This window comes from Emydura macquarii, unplaced genomic scaffold (assembly GCF_026122565.2).
Source record: "Emydura macquarii macquarii isolate MOO-44397 ecotype Brisbane River unplaced genomic scaffold, CSIRO-AGI_Emac_v2 contig_1170, whole genome shotgun sequence".
NCBI lineage: Eukaryota > Metazoa > Chordata > Testudines > Chelidae > Emydura > Emydura macquarii.
In genome coordinates this window covers 351,728-357,727 of record NW_027131307.1, presented here as the reverse complement: position 1 = coordinate 357,727, position 6,000 = coordinate 351,728, and positions in this window count along the sequence as shown.

Here is a 6,000-nt window from a genome sequence, read left to right as displayed (position 1 = left end):
TAAATCAGTCCCGTGACCCCACTGGGGGGTTGCAATCCCCAGGTTGAGAAACACTGCTCGGGAGCGTTATTCTCTGGTGGCTGGCAGTGCTGCCTTTAGCTAAGGTTACCCGACTTCCTGTTCTAAGACTCTGGTTTCAGTTGTTGATGACTTTGACAAACTTGAACTGTTTGGGCTGAAATGTCTCACGTAAGGGTGTTTGCCTGAGGCTGAATTTTTTGCAGACAACCGGGTTGGGGGACAGAACAAAGTGGGAGAGGATGAACAGGAGCCATGGCAGGTGGAGGATAGAAGTTAAGAGGGAGGAACTATGGACAGGAGATGGGGACAGGGACAGGAGCAGCCAGAGGAGCTGGACAGTAGAGGAGGGAGCAGGGGCTGAGGAAGAGTGATGAAGACAGGGAGAGGTTGAGGGATGAGGGGCAGAATAGACCGTAACTGCTAGAATGCAGTCCTACAGAACTGGGGCCGAACATGCTCTTCCTGAGGCGCAGCCTTCCTCCGCTGCCACACCTTTCAGAGGGGCCCTTATCCTCTCCAGTGGCAGACACACACAGTGGAGGACAACTGCTACCAGTCACTCCATTTGTTTTAGTGGTAGAGCACTGGGCTGTGACCCGGCTGGAAGGTCACTATGATTCTCTGGGAGGTAAGGTTTGGTTTTTCAAAGATAAAGTTTTCAAAAAAATGTCAGAAATTACCTTAAAAAAAGATGTTAAGTGTTCAGCTTGCAAAGTTGAATACCCAGAAGCTAGGAAATGCCAAAATAAAGGTTGCCTCTGCATGTGCGTTATGATGCAATCTTTAATTACATGGTCACATACTATTTCCCCCTCTCATTCAGTGCACGGGATGGACCTGCTCTGGGAATGAATAAGGATTGTGTAGTGAAGGAGGCAGTTGTCTGTTGTCCGACTCCTTCATCTGTGTGCAGGACTTGCAGGGCGTGCAGTGGATGAGGCAGGGGGTCACGCCAAAAGTGCGTTCAGTCCCATGGCTGGGGCAGCTGAATGCTGCCACGGAGAACTGGCCCTGCCTAAGCCCCAGAGTTCCTGTGTGATGCTGGACAAGTCACTCACTGGGCTCTTCGCAGGTGGTCACTGATTGTGTGTGCCTCATTTTCGGGGTGCCCAGTTTGAGACCCTGGGGAGGTCCCTGGTTTTCAAAAGTGGTGAGCACTCACAGCTGCAAGTGAAGCCAGGGAGAGCTGTGCCAAGGGCGCCAGAGCCTTTGTAGAAGTGGCAGGGGCAAAGGCCAACATGGAGGAGGAATTAGAATACTACTTAAATATCCTACCGAGTACAGCTGTAACACAAATAACCAGAATACAAAATGTAACCACATTATAATATTTAAGGTATAATTGTAGTATGAACAAATGGAAAAAAATAAGATAACTTTACTTCTAAACATCAGGACTGCATTTTATTTTTGCACTTAATGTATTGTACTTCACTTGCATTTATCCTATACTCTACTATAAATACTGCACTATTATTATTATTATTATTTATTGAACTGTAGCTTGCAATTCTGTAACATTACAATTGAATTATCCTTGTTTATATAAAATGCATATTTTAACACTTGTAATCTAAGTTGTAAATCTCCTTGGAAAAAGGCATCAGCAAAATAAATGAGAATAATAACAAACAACTTTGAAGGGAGGTAAACGTGTCCCCATATAAGAACTATCCTATAAAATGATTCTTTCTAATGTTTTATAAAAAATAAAATCAAAATTATATGTTTTTATTTTTAGAAAACCTAATAAGCACCATCAACAGGCTCTAGCAGAGAGAAGCAATGCAATACCTATTAAGCAAAAAATGTAAACTTAATGCTATTTTGATCATGTGATTCTGCGATTATCTATGATTGCAGCGGATATCTAGGTATGCATCTAATCCGATCTCATAGTGCATCTTGGCCTTTAGCTGTACGATCATGATTTCCCCACAGTGCATATCTTCTTTAAAAAGTGAGAGGAGCCATGGCCCCCTGACCTTCCCCAGTGCCAGGGAGCTGTGCTCTATAATGCTGAGTGCTCTGAAAAACCAGGTATCGGTCATCTCAATTTGGGCACCCAAAATTAGTGGACACTTTTGACCTTAATCTCTCTGTGCCTTGGTTTCCCATCTGATACATTTAATTTTAGAAGCTATTAAGGTGTATGAGTAGTTCTGTATTATTCCCTTCTGTGGGCATGCCCTCTGCATGTTTGTCAATACTGAATTGAATCCGCCATTTCGTTACTGATTCACCTACCTTGGTTCGGTCCATTTGACATTCCTCATAGTTAATAGCTCTGAGTCATCGGCAAATGTTTTCATCCTGCTATTTATTATTCTCTGTGAAGATAATGAATGGGTCTCTTTACTAAGCATGCCTGAGACTCTGAGGCTGTGTGTTCCCTTTACTGGCTGTCCCTGCGTAGATGTCCTTCCTGGTTCTGGCTGCCTGTTCATTTGAGAGATGCTGCTGTTGGTGCTCACATCTTCCTCTGTAGTCCCAGCTCTGATCCTCTTGTTCTGAAAGAGGGAGCATAGGGGCTGTTCCCCTGCTCCCCATCTGCTGTAAAGCTAGGAGTAAAAGCTGGACATGGTTTACAACTGTGCCGTCTTGCTAAATACACAGGCAGCCTGTTCCAGAACAAAACTTGTAACAGTCCCTTGTGTAGCTGTGGCTGCAGAGTTCTTTTCTTGTCACAGCTTGACGGAGGTGAGCTAATGCCAAATCACCTGAGCAGTTGCTGGGTTCACCTTATGTGTGATGATTTGTCAGAGCTGGTTTTAATCTGCAGGACCCTCACTCTTGGGCTGCTCTTCTCATCGCACCAACAGCCACGGCAGCAGCTGCCAACTCTTGGCACATTCTGCCGCCTCTAAGGCCTTGTTAATGCCGAGAAGAAGCTGAAGACGGGTGGGGGTGGGGGTTAGGTCCCGCTGCATCCTTGAGATAATAAGAATGCCAGTTATGTGATGTTATTCCTTTTGGGAATGGGGAAAGAGCGTTTAGCACCAGTCAATCCTCCAGGATTTAGGGGCGTTGTCTTTCATCCTTGCCGGTATCCTGGTGCCCCCAGTTTTGTAATATTGTTGGAAAGCTGCCTGGGCACCAGCTGGCCCGCAGTGCCCCAAGGTTTATTTGTCCTTGTGCATTACAATCCACACCGGTGAGTCAGCTTTCCCAGGCTCTGTGGCCTTGTCTACATTTGGACATTTTACCGTGCTTCTGTGTGATTTCTAGCAGTCCTGTCTGCTGACACAATGCTAATCATGACTGTGAGGTAGGGCTGCCAGCCCTCCAGGATTGTCCTGCGGTCTCCAGGAGTTAAAGATGAACCTTTAATTAAAGATTGTCACGTGGTGAAACCTCCAGGAATATGTCAAACCAAAACTGGCCACCCTGCTTTGAGGTCCATGCGGACAACGACAGGTTGTGTTCACCATTGTGTAGCTAGGTCTGGTATAAGCCCTGTGGGAAGAGGGAGGATGGTCCAGAGGGTGGGCTGCTAGCCGGGACTCTGGAGACCTGGCTCAGTTCCCTGCTCTGCCCCACACTTCCCGTGTGACCTTGGGCAAGTCACTTAGTCTCCCTGTGCCTCAGTTCCCCGTCTGCACAATGGGGATAATAGCACGGCCAGGGTGTTGTGAGGATAACTCCATTAAAGATTGTGAGGTGCTCACATACTGTGGTGATGGGGACCAGATAAATACTAGCTAGATCCAGTCTTCTGCAGTGCTTAATTTGAGCCGGTGCTGAGCCCAGGACCTTTGGGCTTGGCAGTTCATAGCCCCGGCACCTCTGGGCTGGCTGCCTCAGTTATGAAATTAAAAAATTGCTTGAGCCCCAACACCTCTTCCATTACGAATTAAGCACTGGTCTTGTGTTTAAACATCCCATTTCCTAACATAGCCTAAGCCCATTTGTCTGGAAACAGCAATCTTACACTTTCCAGGGTCTGCCCCAAGCTATCTGGGATTTCACCTTTCTTTGGAGAGGACGAGTGGTTGTATGACTCTGACTCTCACCCCCAGAGATCTGGCAGCTTACTGGTGTCTCCAGAGGGCTTTAAGGGGCTTGGAAGCTGCCTGTTGGCTGGTGGGCAGGATCCTTGCAGAGTAGTTGAAGTAATTCTGCTGCCAGACTAGTTCTTGTGGGAGTGCTGATTCTCTTGGGTATTTGCTGTCTCCCACTCTGAAGTTATATGTGTGAAGGGCAAGCAGATGCTTTGTCATTCTGCTGATAATGGTTCACTCACTGCCTAATCCTTGCTGACATTGTGTCTGCCAATGTGAATCTTTTCTGAGAAGCTTTTTCCTTGTTTGGTGGAAATGATGGAGCAGTGGGAATTTCCTTTAATGTTTAAGGGGAAAACTTCACAGCCAATTCCGCCTGCTTGTGACAAGAAGCATCTGCTGCATGTCTTTCCATCTTCCATGTTTAGGATCACCGTATCACCAGACCCTCTTCCAAATACCGAGGGGAATTTAGGGAGTGAGGTCTAGCAGTTAAAGCAGGACTCCTCAATTCTATTCCTGGCTCGCTGTGTGACCGTGGGCAAGTCCCTTCACCTCTTTGCCTTCCATTTCCCCAGCTCTAAAATAGGCACAGAAGAGTCAGCTACATCTGGGGAAGGTTGGGAGACATTAATGATTGTAAAGTGCTTTGGGATCCTCGGATGGAAGGCGCCATGTAGATGCAGAGCAGTGTTGTTAATTACATCTTGCCACGTTTGCACAAGAAATGTCTTGGCATGACAGAGGGTCTGAACTGTGATTACCAAAAGATAATTATTCAGGTTGCTGCTGCAGCTGAGTGCATAGCTCCTGGTCAGGAGTGTCACGTCATGCTTGCTCTCAAGACGTTTGTGATCAAGGCTATAATGTTTTTTCTAATAATTTCTTGGTGAGATGTTGTTAAACTTCACTGTATATTTTCTATGCTAAATTTTGTTTTGGTTGGGCAGGAAAGAGCCAGGATGTGGACTGCGGGTATTAATTTCAGTGGAAGTACAGTATCTCCGAAAGCGCAGCTTTGGAATGGTTCCCAGGCTTTTGAGAGCAGTGAACCTGCAGACGTGCCCTGGGGGCAGCTGGTGCTGGTTGCTCTGCACAGCATAGCATGCAATTAAACTGAGGCTGGGGTGGGAGGGGAGCTAGACTGGGTTCATCTTTGTTTTTCTTACTGTTCAGACTCCCAGATCCCAGCGCAGAGCACTCCCCTGTGAAAGCCGGTCAGCGAGTACCAGAGAGGCTGCAGTTGAAAGTTTGCTGGAGCTGCCTGCCCCTCTGGCAGAGGCCTTGGGATTCAGTCCCAGATCTGTGCCACGTGTCTGGGAAGGTGAGGAAGGGAGGCTGCTTTCCTGACTGTCATTCTGAAACAGCCAGGCCCTAAAAGGTCGAACGATTCCTCTGTGTTCAGTGAGCTGAGAAAGTGCCAGGGGCCTGGGACACAGCGAGGCCCTTGTGGAGGCATGTGGAAGATTGGGGCTTTGAACCTTGCTTTAAAGTTTGAGGAATAAGCCTTGGGCCGTCGGCTGCCTTGTCTCCACTTGGCCTGTGTGAGGGCGGGCTCCAGGAAGCTGGTGGCCTTGGTAGTGGAAAGCATTGCTCCGTGTGGTGGGAGCTATCCTTGAAGCCCTGTGCCCTGCCACTCAGGGCAGCGCCAAGAGAGCCTGTCTTGCTGCTCCAGGCCCTGTGCAGGAGCTGGGCCCCACTGCAGAAATGAGAAGAGCTTGGTTATCCTGCCCCCAGACAGACACCCAGAACAGTCTTTCCCGATGGGCTGCTCTCCCCACAGACACAGGCTAATCCGTGACCCTCTGGCCCTTAACAAAACAAGAGGCTAGTGCCCGCAGCTTTTATGAGGCTCTGAATGTTCCCATCCTGCTGTAAGGGCCTGGGACAGGCATCCCAGAGATTGAGCTCTAAGAGCGGGGTCAAGGCAGTCTGGGTGGGGCCACACATCTGAGCCCTGTTACTGCTCAGGAGGGAC